The 20,800-nt window shown below is 34.2% G+C and overlaps 1 long non-coding RNA gene and 1 pseudogene across 2 annotated transcripts; both read left to right on the top strand.

The window, feature by feature from the left end:
* Positions 1–12,493: 12,493 nt before the first annotated feature.
* On the top strand, positions 12,494–20,189 carry LOC146882306 (uncharacterized). The gene is made up of 3 exons (XR_014985315.1): positions 12,494–12,597; positions 19,087–19,220; positions 19,940–20,189. It is a non-coding gene; the product is annotated as an uncharacterized LOC146882306 (long non-coding RNA).
* Positions 12,949–18,468, top strand: LOC146882307 (uncharacterized; annotated as a pseudogene). The gene is made up of 7 exons (XR_014985314.1): positions 12,949–13,060; positions 13,172–13,285; positions 13,450–13,551; positions 14,078–16,381; positions 16,465–16,725; positions 16,802–16,907; positions 17,762–18,468. The product of XR_014985314.1 is annotated as an uncharacterized LOC146882307 (transcript).
* Positions 20,190–20,800: the final 611 nt, after the last annotated feature.

Raw genomic sequence — 20,800 nt, 5'->3', positions numbered from 1 at the left:
GCTAGGCGATGTGTTGTAGAATTGGGCCTAGACCAAAATCCAATGGGTTGGCGCCTGGTGGTGCCAAGTGTCCTACCACGGGGTCTGGAACCAATTTTCGCCAAGCGATGCGAACGAGGCGCCATATGGTTCCACGTGCTGAATTGGATTGCGAAGGGGATTCTACACAACTTTGGATGGAGGTTTTGATGCGATTCTTTGTTGGGGTCCCAATTACGAGTGTAATTTGTATTGGGGAACACGTGGCCACTCGAGGTTATAGCCTGGTGGTTTTGAATGTCTACTGGAGTGTACGAGATCGTGGCTCGTAAGGATGGGTTCCGGAAGATTGCCCTTCTTGGTGATATTCGACGAGCTTGGTAGTCTTGGGACAAATATAAACTGTGGTTCGTAATTGGGAACTCCACTTGGTGTTGCAGATTATGGTCGTGACAAGATTATTCCCACGTGTTGATATATGTGGTGGCTTATAGTCGGAGGGGCGAGTAGACACTTGTGACAGCAAGGATTGATTAATGTAATCATCAAAAGGTGTAAAATCAAGAGGTGTCCAGGGGAAGATGTGAATGTTGGATTTGACGGGTGGGTGTCATTAGAGTTATGTGTTTTAAATTATTAAGTTATCATGTATGGTATTTCTTTTTATTTGAGCTCACCTTATTTGTTTGTGTTTGGCGATGATCGTGTAACTTATTACACGTGAGCAAAGGATGTTGCAAGTAGAGTTGTTGAAGAATAGAGTCGGAGAGAGGGCTTACATGGGAATATTTTTTTAAAGACTTGTATTTATCTCATTTGTTTTTAGTGGAATATGAACTTGGAGTTGTACTTTTTTAATTGAATATTGGTTTTGGAATTTGTTTTCATTTGGCGCGATTAATAAAGATGAAAAAAAATTTCCCACGCTTTTTAGTAAGATTAGTAATTAAATACGCACCAATGCAGTAAGGGCTTTTGGCCCCGATTATTTTCGTAATTCTGCCTCGGTTTTAGAACCGAGGTATATTGGGGCGAGAACAAAAGGGAGGTCTTTTGGCCTCGGTTATCACCTGAGGTCATAGAGTCATTTTTTGCCTCAGTTGTAGTGGGATCCGAGGCCATAGAGTCATTTTCTGTTTGCGTCTGGAACAACAATGCGTCGCGACGGTGCTTGGTTCTGGTCTGGTTTTCTTTGCAGCAATGATGGGTAAGCCATTCCTTTCCACAATGGAATCAATTGCGAAAGTGGGTGGCGACAGAAGTTGCTGGAGGTGAAATTTATATTAGGGTCAATAGTGCCAAGTAAGTGATTTGGGACCCCGCCACACTCTTCTTCGGTGACCTTGTTCGTGGTGATGTCGAGGCCCTTGTACACTTGCATTTTGTCAGAGTTCACTATCTCCGCTGGTTGGAAGTGTTTTGCCACGCCTATGGCCCTTCTCGCCAAAAGCTTGGTCATCCTCCACAAGTTCCTTTTCGGGGAAAAGAAAACGCACGTCCTCGCCGGAATCGTGTCCCCGAAAGTTTGCTGCTACTCGCCAGTGGTGGTTCTTGTTTTCGCAGGGTGGAGGCATCCTCATTTTCGCGCAACAGCTTGCAAAGAGAGAGAAAGGAGAAATGCAGCACGAGGAAAGAGAATAGGGGTTTGCTAGTTTTGTGCCCTAATTCAACTATATGGTCTCGATTCAATTAATAACCGAGGCATGTAGCCCTATTTGGCCCCAGTTCAGTGCCACCCGAGGCCAAAGAGCCACGTTTTTGGCTTCAGGTCTGTGCAACCGAAGCATATGAGCCACCTTTGGTATCGTTTTTTTGAACCGAAGCATATAACCCTTTTTTGCTTCGGGTTTTAGCTGAACCGAGGCATAAAAGTTTCCTGGAATTGCAAAACTGCCACCGCGCCATTATATGCTTCGGTTCCTTGCCAACCGAGGCATATAAGGCAAGGTAAAAAGCAAAATCTACACCAATGATGGCTATTTAATGATATCTTATTTTATTTTAATTAAATACAGGAATTTATGAAGAATATAGAATTCGCAGATTTAACTCAAACAACAATCTTTTACATACAAGACTTGTTACAATCAATATATCTAACTCTTATACAACTTCAGATTACACAAGAACGCATTAAAACACAACAAATAGTGGTATACTTGATTTTCTTGAGATTTTAAAGTGATTCAAAGTGAGTGAGAATAGGGAAAGAGAATTGCACAATTATTTTTATACTGGTTCACTCAATAATAGAGCTATATTCAAAAATTTTACCAATCAAACACAAATATTATACTTTTGAAGAAAGAACCACACAAGATTTTTGACTCACATAAAAATCTAGATAACTACCATACAAGAATCACACTTACAGACCTGAAATCACATCAGGCAACAAACTGGAGGCACAAGAACATCCAAAATTGATGGTGGTTGTCCCTAGCCAACCATACATGAATTCTTCAACCTACTCACAAGCCAAAATGCCTCCAAGATCAACCAAGGTCTTCAAACAACGAGTTACAGCTGTGTATTGTAGAGAAAGAGAGAGATAGTTTTCCAAAGAAGACTGACAAAATTTCGTTCTCAAAAACTAAAAAACATGACTCTACTCTAGAAATCACAACATATATAGTCTGCTTTAAGTGAAATTAGTCGATTGAATTTTCCGTACATTCAGTTGATTTCACTTGACTTAACTGAAATCAGTCGAGTGAAAAATAATTCAACTAACTGAATGCATTCATACCAGAAACTATATACTGCAAGCCTTTTAACCTGTTAAAGTGCATTAACAAGACATCTAACTTATGTCATATAGCCTACCTGTTGACATGATGAAGATTTAATGAAGCTCTTTTAAACTATCTTGAAGCCATTACCATTGGAATGAAGCCTACATTGATGAAGGAAAAGAGATTTGATGATATTCATGTTGATCAAGGCTAGAACGTGTGCTCTACACATAGTTACATCATTAAGAAAGTGTATTTGATGTTTGTAATTCATATTGTAGACCTTGTAGCATTAATTAGATGTATTTGGTCTTAGGTGTGTCTTTTAATCTGTTGAATGGTTTTTCAACAGGTTAAAATGTCTCTTTTAATCTATTGAATGGTTTTTTAACAGGTAAAAGGTTGGCTGCAGTAGTCTTAAACTGCAACAAATTCAATCAGTTGATTTAGTTTTTAATCGACTGATTTCACTTAAGTCAAGTGAAATCAACCGATTGATTTGAAAATCAACCTGTTGAATTTTGTAACAGTTTGACTATAAAAGCTATGTTTTTCGAAAGAGAGGTCGGTTGATCATTTTAGAGCGCGAATTTGTTCTGGAAACTTGTGGAAACTCTCTCCTTTGTGATCATACAGTATGCAGTAGTTGAAGATTGATCTTGGATCAATTCTTGAAGCTTTTGGCATGGTTTGAAGCTTGGAGAAAGGGGTTTGTGGTAGGCTGGGTTGTGCTACCATTGAGGTTTGATCTTTCTCAAGCTTTGTGTGTGTGCCTGGTGGTTTTCCAAGTCTACAAGAGGGTTCTTGCTGTGCTGGTGTGACTCTTGTGTGATTCAAGAGTCTTTTGTGTGGTTTTTGCATATTTTGAAAGTGTAAGGGTGAATACTTTGTAAATCTTTTGAAATAGTGCAAAGTCAAGCTCAGGTTGCCTTGACAAACTGGATGTAGCTCAGGTTTGAGTGAACCAGTATAAAAATCTCGTGGTCTCCCCTCTTCTCTAACATTTCTCTCTTGCATATTCATTTTAAAGTTTCAAGAACTTGTGTTTTAATCATCTTTTTCATGTTCTTGCATGCTTTCATGAAATCTGCAGTATTGAGCATGTTTGCATAATCAATTAGAACCTGTCTTTATCATTCTTGAGCATTGGTATTGGTTTAAAACTCGAATTTGCATTTCAGAATTTTTCCCAGTATTTCAGTCGACTGTTTTCCTGTTTCAATCGATTGATTATACTATAACAGAATCTGTTTAGTAAAATCAATCTATTAACTCTGTTTTTGATCAACTAAAATTATATTGTCCAACACCTTTTGCATCTTAACTTGGTGATCTAATTGATTCAATTAAAGGTGGTTTTTAGCTTGTAAAGATAGCCTAAATTTTTAACTAGCCAATTCAACCCCCCTTCTTGGCATTTCAACCATTTCAAAACTAACACTACCAACATTATATAATACTAAAACATTATATAATACTAAAACATTACATTTAACATATTGTTTTTCATATTTAACACACTAAAAACTTAATCTTCAAGTGGATCCTCATCAATCTTCATTAAACAAATATGATCGTAATGCATTTGGCTTTATCAATTCTTTGCTTCAAGTTTGCTTGTGCCAACATTCTCCCCTTGAATTTATGAAGCCAACATCCTCGAGTTTAATTGATGAGCTAAGATCTATAGAGAAACCTGAAAAAGTTTTTGCACACAAGATACCAACATACAAATACACACATCCAAGCAAAAGCACACAATCATACATACATATCACATATGCATATGCTCCACCTATCACTAATAATCTGATTTAACTTCAGATTTCAGATACAGTTTGTAGTATTACATGGTTCCAGCAAATTTATTTTAGGTTTTCCAATTTTAACTCAATTTTACTCATTTTTTCCCCATTTGGATTCATCAAATGTAAGGAAATGCATAGATCAATTTGGAAAGATGAAAATTTTCATTAAAGTAGTAACATAGTGGTGTATCAATGCATCTGATATGAATACAAACGTACCAAAATAAAAACATAAATGAAAAATACATCATGAAGCTAAGACTGATATAATTAATCGATTCAAATAGGAAAACAACCGATTAAAATACTGGAACAGACAGATAGACACACAAAATCACGAAAATGCAATGCATGATCTATGAGCCATCCCCTTCACTCATCCCTGGGGTTGTCTCTGTTGTAGACATTGGAGAGGAGGTCATGAACGTTGTACAATTGATCATCCAGGTCTTGGAACCTTGTTGTGCAGTATGCATGATGTGTATTTTGTGCCATGTTTAGATCTTGAAGTTGATTGAGAACCATCCTCTCAAATTCGGAATATGTAGGTCAAGTGTTCTCAAGAGATTGATAAATCTCAATGGCCATGGGTTGTGGATCATCTTCTCATTGGTTTGCTCCACTAGTTCCCGCTTCATGGTCATTAGCACCAACTTCAATGTTTGCACCTTGATCTCCTTCAACCAGCCATGTGTTACCTATCTTAGTGAATCCCATTTTATGCATATTGACTGTGGAAACATGGTTCAATAGGCCAGTAGACTCCTCAAGCTCTCCTTCCACATCAATACCAAAATGCTTAATGAACTTGGAGATGAGCACCACATATGGAAGCTTAAAATCTGTGAGCCTTTTAACCTTCATCATATGATCACAGATGATGTATGTCCAATCCACCATCACACCATTTTGGATGCAATACATCACTACAAGATCACCTTCATTCAACGTTGCATGATTGCTCCCCCTAGGCATGATAATCTTGGTCACCACCATGGTTAGTGACCTTTCCTCCGCACGAAGTCTTCCCACATGAAAATTTTGTGTTTGCTCACCTTGATTGCGCACACATTGGTTAAAGTATTGCACCTTGTTGAATTCATCCATTGCGGTTGTTTCACCTTTGTGAACTTACACACCTCTTTGCCTTAGGCCAGCCACATCCTTCCATCTTTGCCTAGTGATTTCCTTCTCCACACCTTTGACACTTGATTTGAGGATGTCATTGCTGAACTTGAACAAAATCTGGATACACCTTGCCCGAAAGTTCAAGGAATTCTTCAATTTTTGAGCTTTGAGATGTTGCTCAAGAGTGCCAAAAGTTTTAGCCCTCAGCCATGACATGCATAACACCTTAGGAAGAATGATTTTCTTCCTAGTGATCTTAATCAAGAAGGTTTGGATCCTATCTTCATGTTCTTCAAACCATGCTTCAAGCCTACCATGATTCAAGGCAATAGGTGATGATGGAATATGTAGGGTGGAGTTTTCATCATCTGAGGGGGATGTTCTTTGTCTTCTAGGCATGGTGAATTGTAGGTTTGGCTCTTGCTAACAGATAGGAATGCCAGTTCATGATGCTTATGCATTTATTTATAGAATCAACGTGTTGATTTTCAAAATAAATCAATTATTTTGTACAGATTTTATGGTTTCAATGCAGTACAGGAAATCACAATCAATTAAATGTGATGTAATCTGTATCAGAGTATTCATTGATGTGTTTTCCATGCGTTTTATGAACAATCCACTCACAAAAAATTCACATCTAATGCATGCACATTGAAAATCATGTAATTAAAGCACTTTATGGTCAATGCAATATGAAAAGTTGTTTTAGTTGATGTAATAGTTGTTACATACTGTTACTACAGTCCAAAAACAGTCAAGTGATGGATACTTTGACTGGGTCAATCAATTTCAAGCAAATCCACATCAACATAAGTGAAATTAACACATAAAAATACAAAGTCAATCGACTAAAACTATACTAGACCATTGATTTTTTGTGCAATGGCAATTTTAAGTGAAATCTATGTGTTGATTTTGTAGTTTTAGTTGACTAAAAATTTCAGATCACACGAAATTCACACCAAACCAATTTAGATGAAATATATGTGATGTTTTGTGAGAATTAGTAGATTGAAACAGTTCCACAACACAAATTATGCATATTTTGACAATTTAAGTGAAATTTTGTGTTGAATTTGCAAATTTAGCTGACTGAAATTGTAAGACACAAGAAATTTAATTAATTAAATAATTAATTAATGAATAAATGCAGGTAGTGAGAACCTTTATGACATTTAATGTTGGAAATTATATGTGGAATAGTACCAGGTTAAATAGTTGAGAGTACTTAATTATGTTGAGAGGACTTGGGTTCAATTCCTATGTATGCCATTTGTGTGTTAAATTAATTGTTTTATTCTTTTGAGAATATGTATGATCATGGTGCGTGATAATATAATCCTAGATGCGTAAGAATTACCACGAACCATGAATTAGTTGAATGGTTGTGATTTGACTAAGTAAGAGGGTGGTTGTCTGTTTGAACTTGGGCTAAAGTAAAATTGTAATATTTTATTTTTTCCCTGGTGACAAATTTGAGTACGTGAAGAGCTGGAAGTAGGTTCTACGAATCTGGACATAGAGAAAGAGGTTAATGGGACTTAATTAGAGTTTAAGGACAAAATTAAGTAGGGGATTTTAACTAATTTCGTTTTAATTTAATAAAATTAGTTTTAGGGTTGAAGAGTGAGGAGAATCAAGTGAATTTTCGTGTGGCTGCAACCAAGGGAGTTCAAAACCCTAAAGAGAGGAGTGAGGAGAGTGTTAAAGGGCTGGGAGAAGGTCTCAAGGTTGGAGGTTCAAAGGAAGGACGATTTGGAGCAAAGAGAAAGTTTAGAAACATTTTTGGAGCGAGGAATCCAAGTTAGGGAAGCTGACATTTCCTGTTTTAATGATATTATATGCAATTGCGTTATATATTGATGCATGAAAGCCTTCTCCTGAACCAAATTATTTTATTGTTTAACCTTTTCATGTTTGTTGTATGTGGTTTTAGAGATAGTATGTGTGCATGTGGTTTCCGTTGTATTAAGTTCTTTTTGTGACCCAATCACTGCTATGATTATTATGATTCATCCTTTGTCTTGACAAGATGTTTAGAGTTTTTCTTCTAAATACGGCACACTTAATATTATTCTTATTCTTATTATGATTATTATTATTATTATTTTCTTTTATTATTATTATTATATTTATTGTTTCGTTTTATTATTATTATTATCATTATTGTTGTTGTTATTGTTTTTATTATTATTATTATTATTATTATCATTATGATTATTATTATTATTACTATTTTATTACTCGTGCGATATTTTCAGACAATGGTTATGTGTTCTTTTTAGTTTGTATATTGTTTGGTTGTCCAAGATTGTGTGTTGGGTATAACACTTTGTTTTGATGGTTTTATGTGAATTTATTATGATTCTCCAGGATGTATGAAAGCAATGATATGGTTGTGTTTTATGTATGACAATGTGATATTTACTTGTCATAGATGCATGTTTTGCGTGAATTGAGTGTCTTGTGTAAATAGGTTCATTGGAACCTATTCTAGAGTGCCAAAAACAAAAAAGTTTTCAGTTACTGGTGTGGCATCTGGAAGAACAGTGTAAATCGCCAGAAAATAGGCCACAAAGTGAACTCTGGAGCAAAACCCGAGAATTGGCGCTTGACGACGTAAGTGGTCCTGCTAGGCGGTGTGTTGTAGAACTAGGCTTGGACCAAAATCTAGTGGGTTGGCTCCTGGCGGCGCCAAGTATCCTACCAAGGGATCTAGAACCAGTTTTCTCCAAGCGATATGAACGAGGCACCAAACGGTTCCAAGGGCTGAATTGGACTTCGAGGAGGATTCTACACAACTTTGGATGGAGGTTCTGATGTGATGCTTTGTTAGGGGCCTAGTTACGAGTGTAATTTGTATTGGGGTAACACGTGGCCACTCGACGTTATAGCCTGGTGGTTTTGAAAGTCTAGTGGAAGGTGTGAGATTGTGGTTCGTACAGATGGGTTCCAGAAGATTGGCCTCCTTGGTGTTATCTGATGAGTTTGGTAGTCTTTGGACAAATATGGATTGTGGTTCGTATTAGGAACTCCTCTTGGTTTGTGAATTGTGATTGTGACAAGATCATTCCTACATGTGGACTATAGGTGGTGGCCTGTAGTCGGAGGGGCGAGTAGATACTCGTGGCAGCATGGATCGATCAAAGTAATCATCAAAGGGTGTTGATGAAGTCTAGGGCGTGAGACTTGAGGGTTATTAGAAGTGTTTGAATTATTGAATAGTTATTTAATATATTGTGTAGTGCACTTTTATTCTATTAAGCTCGCCCTATTTGTTTTTGATTGGTGATGATCATGTAACTCGTTAGGGGAGCAGTTGATGTTGCAGAAGATGTTAGTCTGAAATTCTAAGTGAATAATTGTAGCTTTTAAAGTGTCTTTATAAAAGTTTAACGTTAAGTTCAGAGGAAAAAAAGAAGTATGCAGGCTGAGCCTACTATCTTTTCACCAACTATTTACGTTCTTGATAAAAGAATTGAAGTTTATTCTATCGCATTTCAACTTTTTTTTAATAGGATTCTTTGATTTATGGGTCTTCATAGCATTCTCATCAAAATAAGGGATTGACATTACTTTTAACCCAAAACCTTAAGACAATGGTTTTATGGGTCTTCATCCTTATATAATACTCTACTTTCTCATTTCTACCCAATATGGGACTTAGACTCACGCTTGGTTTCCCAACAATCTCTCCTCAAGGGTGAGTCCCCATCACATTAGTACACTCCTTAAGAGATTTTTCATCTACAAGGTAGAATTTCCTTACATTTCATGAATGATCATTATGTTGCTTCTTTTTGTTGTTCTTCCTTGTAAACCAACATTGATTTGTAAAGTCACCCTTTTTTTCTGACAATTCCAACAAGTGATATTATTTTGGACTTTTGTTACAACCTTTCTGGCTACTTTTTCCTCTAGTTTCAGTACTCAATGTTGAACTAGAAGATTCCACTAATCTTATATTGTTAGGAACATGACAATAAAAGGAGAGAAAAATAAGTGACACCAAAATTCAAATTGGTTCAGCATACAATCTGTATGCTTTCATATGTCCACGACTACACTAGGAAGTGTTTTTTATTTCAATGTGTATTTCAAGCTTTACAAAGGGTTGCTTATATAGCAAAATAGAGAACAACATCTCACAATAATAAAAAACGTGAGACAAAATCAAGCTCCATAATACTAACATTGTGCACTAACCACAACTATAGCTATCACTAGTTGGGATGTCAAATATTTCAGGTAAACAAATGAATTATTCGTACTTTTATTGTTTGAGAGTGAATGAAGCATATGTTGAGCTTGTGATTTATTTTTCGTAATACATTACCATTTATCTTGAAGGCATGATGTTGTACTTGTGTTAACCGTGATCAAACATTGTTGGACTGTGCAGAGTTGTATATTATCTGATTCTTCTTGGATTAGAGTCCAACATGGAAAAGGTGATTTGATGTATTAGAGTCCAACGGGATATGGGAAATGGGAGTATCGAGGAAAACTATCATGACTAAAGCTCTCTATAATCGAATTTATCATCCATTCATTGGTAAGACATTTATTCGAAATATTAGAGAAGATTTGGATCAAAAAATAGAAAAGGTATGTTGATTTGCTAGAAATTATTCTTTCTGATATCCTAAAATTCTTATTCAGGTTGAAATGCACTTGGATTGGAAGAACTATGATCGAAAACGAACTTTGTTGAAAAAAGTTGCTCATTGTGCTTGATGATGTTAATGGATTTGGCCAATTAGAAAACTTATGCGAGACTCATGAATGATTCGGCCAAGGAACTATGGTAATCATTACTGATAGTGAAAAATGGTAGAGATAATAGAATGTGGCAGTAGTAGTTGGAAGTAGTATGTTAGGTAGTTGTGCGTGGTTGTATTGGATGTTGTCTTAATTGTCTGGTCTTCATACGTAAAATGGTAGAATACATGGGTATTTATAGACCTATAGATTATTCTAGAAAGTGTTAGCCATAACTTGTGTGGAATGTTCTGCATTTTTGCCTATGTAGAACGTTCTTGATAATTTCCTCCTATCTTAGGCTTTTCTACTTTATACTAGAACTTTTATTGCATTTCATTATCTTAGGATTTTCTAGATTCTTCTAGAATTTGCATTACACTTTAATAATTACAACTAGAGATGTTTGAGTATTGAATCTACTAAAATTTGATTATGTTTATAAAATGGATGTTATGAACAAAAATGAGTCACCTTAGCTTTGTAGTTCAGTGCCTTTGAGAAGCAAAACAATGAAAATTCGTCGAAATTAATCAAAATTTGTCGTAAACATTCTTTTTTGACGGATTATCGATGAGTAATAATCTGTCGGTAAATGTGGCATAGGTAATATTTACCAACGGATTATGCCCATCCGTAATTACCGACTGCTTCATCCGTTAGTAATTCTCTCCATTTTTCTCTCGTCTCTAAAGGTATTGGTGGTTGTAAAACATTGTAGAGTTTCTTGCTAATTATGAGACTCTCAAAAAATTTGGAAAGCTTCTTGTGTCTTAGGGGACTTGTGCAACACACCATGAATAAGTCCTTAATTGTAACAATACAACTTTGGAAGAATTCAAAATGATCATTGCAAACCATAATTTGCTCGATGATCATTTTAATTCGACCTTGATCATTAATATATATATATATATATATATATATATATATATATATATATATATATATCAAATTCATAAACTAACATATGGAAAGTTATAGAAACTTATTCTACTGATGTAAACCTTATTAAAAAATGTAATTAATAAATTTTATATCGTCTAGATAGTACATCAACTTCTCAAGAAAAGCATTTCATTCAACACATTCTAAAACAATCATTGATTCACTATAGCATTTACGGGTTATAGTAACGTTTTCTTAGTGACATTTATTAGAAATGTTACTATATATATATTATAGCTGCATTTTCTTAAAATTGTTACTATAGAGAATATTAACAAAATGAAATGTAACATTTTTAAAAATGTCACTATAGATTATTAATTTTTTTATACTTTTAGTAACATTTTTTATATTATAATTATTAAAAATGTTAATATACATAATTTTATAGATTGTAGTAATTTTTTTAAATAAATATTATTGTAAATTATTTAACATTTTTTAAAAGAATATATTGTTTTGTTCTTGCCCTTGATTTATGAATTTATTTAACACTAAAAAAATCATATTTAATAGAAGTTATTTATCAGTAATTGGTTTAAGGGAGGTTTTTTTAACTTTGGTTAAATTTCAAAAGTTTAGTTGTAAACTTCAGAAAATGTCTTTAGTTTTATTTTAGACCTCAATAAATAAATACAAACAAATAATTTTTATTTTATTTTTTTCCTCTACTTTTTTTTTCTTTTCCCTCTTTCTCTTCGTTCTTTGTTCTAAACCCTACGCTCCACATCAACATTCTAGCACCGCGCCTCACTGCCGCACCGCTGCACTGGAGTTCGGATTAGAAGGAAGTTAGATTTTTGCATAGCTTCCATAAAAAGGTTAGTTTCTTCTCCATTTCATACATTAGAAGGTTAGGTTTGTCTCTCAAAGAGGATTCATCTTCATCTCCATTTCCACCAAACTTTCTTTTCGGAACTGCATCTTCTTCGTTTCAGGTTCTTTCTCTATGAAACACTGTGATTGGTTATTCTTCTTATTTTCTCCAGTGATTTTGCCAAACAATGAACGATTTCGCAGATTGAAGAAACTTACTTAGTTGATGGAAAGGGGCTAGATAACTGGGATGTTTTCTCTCACAAGCTAGGCTCACATTTCTTACTCATTATTTTCTAAAACATTTATTGTTTATATTGGGGAAAAAAATCCAATGGTATATATGGTTGTACATTTCAGGAATTGTCACTGATGGAAGTAATGGTGACATTGTTGATGACCATTACCATCGTTATAAGGTATCATCTTCTATTCTGTCTCATTATTCCATTCCCTAGCTTTCTCTAGGAAAACTTATGGTTATGGTTATGCTATGAATGTTTTGTTAATCCTTCATCCCTCATGGTATTATTCGTTTTCTGCAGTATTTTTCTGCAGTATTGATATTGAAGATGATGTTGGTTCTCAAATTGTCCTTCACATTGAGTCACTTAGTCAAGCTCTACATGCTTTCATAAATGGAAAGCTTGCACGTAAAATGAAATTAAAAACAACGACATCTGATGACAATGTTTTTATTTCACTACATCGTAAAATATTCCTTGATCTATCCAATAATACTTATATGTGACATTATGGACAACTTTTTTAGTGAGTGGATGTGGCAATAGTAACAAAGCTAAGGTTGCAGTAGACATCCCCATCAAACTAGTTGCTGGGAAGAACATAATTGATCTCCTGAGTTTAACAGTGGGACTTCAGGTTTGGCTTTACTTCTTATGTTGTATATAAGAATAGAAGGCTGAGGAAATATTGGTTTATATATGCATTGGCTTGTTAATCCTTCCTCACATCATTTCACTTTACCATCAGAACTATGGAGCATTTTTTGACACATGGGGTGCGGGGATTACTGGTCTAGTGATATTGAAAGGTTTGAAGAATGGAAGCACAGTTGATCTCTCCTCCCAACAGTAGACATATTAGGTTAGTCTCAGCTTAACTAAAGCCACTTATTTTCTTTCCCATTTTGAGTTTTGTTCAATTAACTGAACAGATACAGTAGAACTAGTAAATTGAACTTCAGTTTTCCTTTCTTTAATGAAGTCATGCATAGACCAAATACACCATCTATATTTTTGTAAATTCAGGTTGGCCTTAAATATGAAGATTTAGGTCCATCAAGTGGAAGTTCTGGATAGTGGAATTCACAATCTGATTTGCCTATAAATCAACCCTTGACTTGGTACAAGGTAATCCTTATATGAATATAGCATCCATTGAGTTTTTCGAGTTTTCCTAAATTATGCTCTCACTGCTATAACTGCATAAGCTGATAGAGTATCATTGCACTTATTTGATTTCCTTAGTTTATGGACTGTCCAATGCCCTGTTTACTCAACCATGTTTGCATCTGATATCTTCACAATCACATACTTTAAAGAAAATTAAGGGAATGGTATAAGACAAATGAATGTTTTGCTATTAATGTTTTGTTAATCCTTCATCCCTCATGATGTTTGTATTATCCATTTTCTTTTGGATATGTAAACATTATTACATCCTTCGTTTTTTTTCTTCTCTTTATTAACCGTTTGATAGATACATTACAAAAGTTAAATTTTTCTCTTTATTCACCTATTACTTCTGTTTTGTTCAATTGTTGTATCTTTTACTATATTATCTTTAGCTTCTACAAATTTGTTAAACCACGAGCTTTACCTAAACGATGTTTGTATATAACCTTCTCAGTTTTATTTTCGTATCATTTTCATTTAGGTAATTGATGGATTCAAGCCATACAGGGCGATCTAAGAATATATAAACATGGAAAAAAAGTGGATGGTAGCACCTAGATCATCTACTAGGTATTTGGATGGATTGGATTTTTTTCTAAATTTCGCATTTGAGAATAGTGCTCAAGGAGATCAAATTCTATGTCCTTGCAAGGAGTGTAACAATTGTAGTTAGGGTAGTCGAAAGGAAGTGCATGAGCATTTAATGTGTGTCGGATTTGATAGAAACTATACAAAGTGGGTTTTTCATGGAGAATCTGGCTCTTCAAATAAGATGTACAGTGATGAACGAGAGAAATTTAGTATGCATAATGATTTGGATAGTTTGTTAGAGGAAACGTTCATGATGCCCCCAAATTTAGGAGAAAATGATTTTGATGACACTATAGATGAAGATAATGGTGAGTTTGACACTGAAACAACTAGGTTTTCCAAGTTAATACGTGATGCTCACCAAGAAGTATATCCTGGAAGTAAAAATTTCTCCAAGTTATCAATCATTGTTCGATTGCTACATATTAAGAATCTCCATGGATGGAGCAATGTGTCATTTGATATGTTGCTAAAAGTTTTAGAAGAGTTACTTCCTGAAAACTCTTGTTTGCCATCATCGTATCAAGATTGCAAGTTGATCATTAAGGACTTAGGTTTTAGTTATGAAAAAATTGATTCTTGTCCTAATGATTGTGTCTTATTTCGAAAGGAGTATGAGAATGAAGTTAGATGTCCTAAATGTCATGCTTCTAGATATAAAGAAATGAAACATCAAAGATTTAGAAGAAAAGTTTCTTCTAAGGTAGCTTCACTTCCAATTCCAGCCAAAGTTTTGAGGTACCTTCCTTTAAAACAAAGGATCAAAAGGCTATTCATGTCATCAAAAACTGCTAAATCAATGAAATGGCATGATGAAGGCCGCACCAAAGATGGAAAGCTAAGACACCCAGCTGATTCACTTGCTTGGAAAACCTTCGATTCTCTCCATCCTAACTTTGCATCAGATCCTCGAAATGTGAGGCTTGGGTTAGCAAGTGATGGATTTACTCCATTTAAGATGATGGCCAAAGGACATAGTATTTGGCCTGTAGTTATGATGACATATAATTTAGCTCCATGGGATTGTATGAAACAACCTTACTTGATGTTGTTACTACTAATTCCTGGTCCTTCTTCCCCTAAAAGTAGTATTGATGTTTATTTGGAACCTCGTATTGACGAGTTGAAGGAGTTGTGGGAGAAAGGGTTTGAAACTTATGATGCTTCTAATAAAGAATTTTTCCAGGCACATGTTGCATTACTTTGGACTATTAATGACTTGCCTGCTTATTCTATGTTATCAGGTTGGACTATAAGTGGAAAATTGGCATGTCCTGTATGTAACTACCACACATGCTCAAGGTACTTAAACAATAGTAAAAAGATGTGTTATATGTGTCATCAAAGGTGGTTAGACTTAAAACATAGGTGGCGAAAGGATAAAAAATGTTTTGATGGTATCCAAGAATTGAGAGGAGCACCTACTCCGTTAGCAGGGTCTAACATATTGGATATATTAGGTGATAGAAAAAATTCATTTGGCAATGCTAAAAAAACAGAAAAGAAAGAAGGGTGATCCTTGGTCAAAATTGAGTATATTCTTTAACTTGCCATATTGGAAGACTAATTTGCTTCGTCACAATCTTGATGTGATGCATATTGAAAAGAATATATGTGAAAATGTAATAAGAACAATACTAAATATAGAAAGGAAACCAAAGGAGCATCTCAAAGCCCGACTTGACTTGGTTGAGATGGGTATAAGGAAAGACCTTCATCCTATAAATATAGGACCAAACAAGGTAGTCCTTCCACATGCAAGATTTTCACTTTCATTAAAAGAAAAAGGCATCTTTTGTCGTGTTTTAAAAGAAGTGAAAGTTCTAGAAAGTTATGGTTCCAATGTTTCTAGATGTGTTAATCTTGAACAACACAATATTCTTGGACTAAAAAGTCATGATTTTCATATATTGATGTAAGACTTGCTAAAAGTAGCTATTCGAAAAGTGTTGCCAAAGGAAGTTGCGAGAGTTCTAATGAAGTTAAGTTCTTTCTTCAAAATGTTATGTTCTAAAGTCATCATAGTTGAAGATTTTGAATCATTGGATGTAGAAATTGCATTAATTCTATGTGAATTAGAGAGGATTTTTCCTCCATCTTTTTTTGTCATAATGGTTCATCTATCCATACATCTAGCATATGAGGCTAGAATTGCCGGGCCTGTACATTACCGATGGATGTATCCAATTGAAAGGTAATTCTTTTTCTAAGGAAATCTTTTTTGGTAAATTTATTTCCTCCACTTGTATTCCTAATCATAGTTTTATATTCTTGTAGATTTCTTCATAGGTTAAAATCTTATGTGCGTAATAGAAATTATCCAGAAGGTTCAATTGCAGAGGGATATTTAGCGGATAATTGTTTGACATTTTGCTTAAGATATTTGAAAGATGATGTGCAAACAAAGTTCAACAAGCTGCCAAGGAATTTAGATGGTCCAATAGGTAATGGAGTGATGACTACTTTGCAACCTCTTGAGTGGGAGCCAGCTCATCGTTGTGTCTTGTTTAATTGTGAGCTCACCAAGTCATTTGTCAAGTAAGAAAATATTCATATTTTTGTCTTTTGTGTGAGATTTCAAAATTTTGTGAACTTATTCAATTTTTTTTTGTAGAGAACATGAGGAATTCCTCTCTAGTAATGTTTATGAAAATTCAACAAGAACTTGGAATATGGCAAAAGATCAATCTCTTACATTTCACAAGTGGTTTGAATTAGACATGTCAAAGTGAGCCAACCCGGCTCACACGGGTTGGCTCACCACGAGCCGGGTTCAAAATGAGTGAACCCAACCCGGCTCACTTTCTGGTGAGCCAGAAATTTTGTAACCCGGCTCAACCCACCACGGGTTGGTGGGTTAAGTGGGTTGGCTCACCAACCCACCTAAAAAAATTATTATTATTTTTTTATTATTCAAATATTTAAATAAACTTTTAAGTAACCCATGAGATGACAATCACAGTAAAATCAAGAACCAGTGTTTTGATCATGCTCACCACCAATATATGAAGAATTATTTCCAAGAAAGTATCCATTAGTCTAAGAAAGCATAACTAATATTACAAATTTTCTGTCATGCTATTCAACAAAATATAAATAAAAAAAACTATACATTTTTTTCATGCTAATTTAGAAAAAATTATTTATAAGACGGTTACTTGAGTAATTTACTATAAAGATTATAGTTAGAGATTAAAGTATCAACATATATATAACTTGACAATCAAATTAATTAAACATTCAAATAATTCAAATATAATTAAGCAACATTCTAGCATTTAAAAATATGAAATTGTGAACAAATATAATTGGAGTAGTAAATAATTAAAAAAAAAATAAAAGAAAATTTAAAAAAAATAAAAAGAAAATTGTAAAAAAATGTTGGTGGGTTAAGTGGGCCAACCCACCTTCAACCCGGCTCGAACCCGTTTAACCCGTGGGTTAAGTGAGCCGGGTTGAGTTCAACCCACTTTTAAAAAAGTTGAATTTTTCTCAACTCAACCCGGCTCGAACCCGTGGTGAGCCGGGTTGGCTCACGGGTTGAAACCCATTTTGACATCTCTAGTTTGAATACCATGTCAAAAATTTGGTTGTGAGTGAGGAGGTTAAATGGTTGGCTAAAGGGCCTAATACTGTTGCTAGAAGATTTTCAACTTTTGTGATAAATGGTTACAAGTTCATTATTGAGGGTTGTGAGAGACAAACACAAAACTTTGAAGTAATGGTTACTTTATCTACTGTGAGGTTTAGAAATAAAGAAGATGAAAATCCTGAAGTAGAAAATGTTACCTACTATGGAGTTTGGAAAGATATAATACAATTAGATTATTATGGACACTTTGAATTTGTGTTATTTAAATGTGATTGGTTTGAAAGTAAGCAAGATCATTTTGGGTTAACACTTGTTCATTTTGGGAAGTTGATTTACAAAAGTGACCCTTTCGTATTTGCAACCCAAGTAAAGCAAGTATATTATACAGAAGATCCAAGGGATAATTGGCAAGTTGTGACTAAAACTACCCCTAGAGATTTGTTTGATGTATATGGAGATTTAGAGAATAATGATTTGGAAAAATACTTGGGAGATGAATTAAAGAGTCCACTTTTGTATCAACCTGTGATTGATGAAGATGAATGTGAAGATGTTAGTTGGTTTAGGGATGATGTGCCGGGAACAACAATTGACACAAGATGAATGTGGTTTAATTTGGCACAAGAGGGCCTCGTGGAGATAAGGGAAGATTATGTGGAGGAAGATTCAAATGAAGGGGAATTCAAATCAGGCATGTTCCAGCTTTACATATATATTTTTTTTCCAATATTTAAGATTGATATAAGATGATACTTAAAGTTCATGATAAGTGGAAACTAGTAGAGAGAAGGCTGGAATGTCTGGATAAATTGAAGTCTTTTGTCTAGGATTTTATATTTTTATTAAGATTATACATATAACAGTAATTGCCATCCTCAGGCAAATCAAATTTCATTTTTGCTTTACTTTGACTTTTACATTCTACTACAATTTGTTGGCAGTAGCATTTATGATTTATTATTTTGATGGATATGCAGATATTTTGTTTGGATTTGCATGGAAGACTTGAAATTTTTTACCATTCTTCTTAAACTCTGTATTTATGTTTTCGATTTTATGATAAACAAATTGCAGAGCCACTTACAGTTCTTTTTCCATTTCACACACTTATGTCCAAGCTATTAGCTTTCAGATACTACTTATGCTTATTCAAATAAATTTTATATTTGAAATCAGCCCTGTATATTTTAATATAGTGTTCAGTACTAATCCCCTATGCTTTGTTTCGTTGTTTCTTTCACTTTCTGAGTACTAGTCAAAATATGTTTGGATTAAATCAATTTTTTGTGTATGTTTTACTTTTGTAGGAATAAACCTATATGTACACTGTTTCTGAACTATCAGAGAGGGAAAAACATGTAGAATCCATTATCCTAGTGAAAAGATTCCAATTGGTTCTAAAGAAAAACCAGCTCAATCAACTATGACATAAAAAACTGAGGTATGATGCTCTTGTGACTCTGGTGAAAAGATTCATGTTGGTTTCTCACGTCACATGCTAGTCTATTCACAATGCAGTTGTTTAACACGTTGGTTCACTTTCTAGTCTAAATCTTTTAGAGCTTTGAACTTGACATCCTTTTAGAGATTTTCTTATGTGTGCTTATTATTGTGTATTGTGTTTAGTACTTGACATTATTGAGCATCTATGTAGTTGCCATGTATTGTGTTTACTTAGTACTGGTGTTAGTTTTTAGTTTGGGAGGGCTTTATGAAGATATGCTCTAGTAGAATTTTTTAGATTTGAGTTGTGAATTTTTAGAGTTCTATTAGGAATCAGTTTTTGAGTTAGTTTTTAGTTATTTTTAGTCCATTAAAACTTGTTTAGATAATTTTTTTACTTATTTACTTTCTGTTTTAATACAGTCCTTAGTATTAGCCTACTTTTAGAGTCCTTTTTAGGTCTTGATTAGTGAAGTTTTTAGTTTCTTGTAGAATTCTGGTTTTGAGTTAATTTTTAGCTTTCTTTAGTTATTTTAAACTTGCATGAATAGACTTTACCTTTGTTAATTTTAAAATTTAAATAAGTTGTATAAAGTAGTTCAAAACCACTTAATGAGTCCACACACTCTTTATAAGTGTGCCTTTGTGTTGGTTTATGTGGTTGAAATTGAAATTGGCATTGTTCGTGAGCTTTGTTTCTTTTTTATTATTCAACAGGTTCTAGCTGTGTTCTTTCGTGTGCCAAAGGTGGAAGGCCTTTGCCTAAACAAGGGTTCACTTGTTGCATATAGGAGATTAAGGACTTGTTTGTTCTTTCTAGGGTTATCCTCCCCTTTCTTTTAGATGTTTTTGGTTAATCTTTTGGTTTCTGGATTCTGATCATTTAGCTTTGGTTGCTTAAATAAATGTAGGGTTAAGTATGTTTTTAGTCCCTGAATTTTGACCCAAAATTGAAATTCGTCCCTGGCCAAAACTTTGATAAATTTTGGTCCCTAAACTTTAAAAAATGAATGAATATAGTCCTTTTAACTCAATTTTGTTAACTTTTTTTTAGATTTTGAATGGATTTCTCAGTAAATATTGAGTCGAGAATGTGTCAAACGGCATAAACAACTCCAATATTAACATGAAACACATTCGACATGTTGAAAAAAGTCAACGTAATTGAGTTAAAAGGACTATATTCATTCATTTGTAAAGTTTGGGGACCAAAATTTATCAAAGTTTCGACCAGGGACGAATTCCAATTTTTGACCAAAGTTCAGGGACTAAAAAGATACTTAACCCATAAATGTAATATGTATCGGCTAATATGATAGTCCTTCAGCATATTTTAAAATTTTGGATTTTTTCCTTGAAATGCTAATACTTTCAAGTGATCAATATATTTGTTTGTGTGAACGTGTATCTAGCTTGTGAATTTGTGGATATATCAAATAGCTTCATGTGTGTATATATTCATTTATCTTGCTATCTGTTATTATAATCACGTGTGAAATTTTCTGCCCTGCTCAATCACGTGTAAAATTTTTGTTATTTTTAGTAACATTTTTAACATGTAGCCTTTTTATTAAAAAA

This window comes from Vigna unguiculata, chromosome 10 (assembly GCF_037176805.1).
Source record: "Vigna unguiculata cultivar grain cowpea cultivar isolate G323 ecotype 2 chromosome 10, ASM3717680v1, whole genome shotgun sequence".
Taxonomy (NCBI): Eukaryota; Viridiplantae; Streptophyta; class Magnoliopsida; order Fabales; family Fabaceae; genus Vigna; species Vigna unguiculata.
Note: the sequence above shows the minus strand (reverse complement) of the source record. Positions and strands in the feature narration are given on the sequence as shown.